This window comes from Salvelinus sp. IW2-2015, unplaced genomic scaffold, assembly GCF_002910315.2.
Source record: "Salvelinus sp. IW2-2015 unplaced genomic scaffold, ASM291031v2 Un_scaffold1616, whole genome shotgun sequence".
NCBI classification, from domain to species: Eukaryota; Metazoa; Chordata; class Actinopteri; order Salmoniformes; family Salmonidae; genus Salvelinus; species Salvelinus sp. IW2-2015.
In genome coordinates this window covers 6666-7069 of record NW_019943035.1, presented here as the reverse complement: position 1 = coordinate 7069, position 404 = coordinate 6666, and positions in this window count along the sequence as shown.

Below are 404 nucleotides of genomic sequence, written 5' to 3'. Positions count from 1 at the left end.
CTAGGGTCGTTTGGTTTATATTGGAGTACTTCTCCTGTCTATCCAGTGTCGCTGTGTGATTTAGTATGCCCTTGCTAATTCTCTCTCCTTCTCTCTTCTTTGCTCGTCGTCTCGGGGACTGAGCCCTGGACATTGGCGTCAGGAGCTACGGCATCCGATGACTCTTGCTGTCCCCAGTCCCTGGTTTGCTGCTGGTGTCCAGTTTCAACTGTTTGCCTGTGCGGCTATGGTAACCTGACCTGTCCCGGTCCCCGACACATAAACTACTGCAGCATAAATACTGGAGGCTGAGACAGGAGYGGTCAGGAGACACTGTGGCCCCATCCGATGATACCCCCGGACAGGGCCAAACAGGAAGGATATAACCCCACCCACTTTGCCAAAGCACAGTCCCCGCACCACTA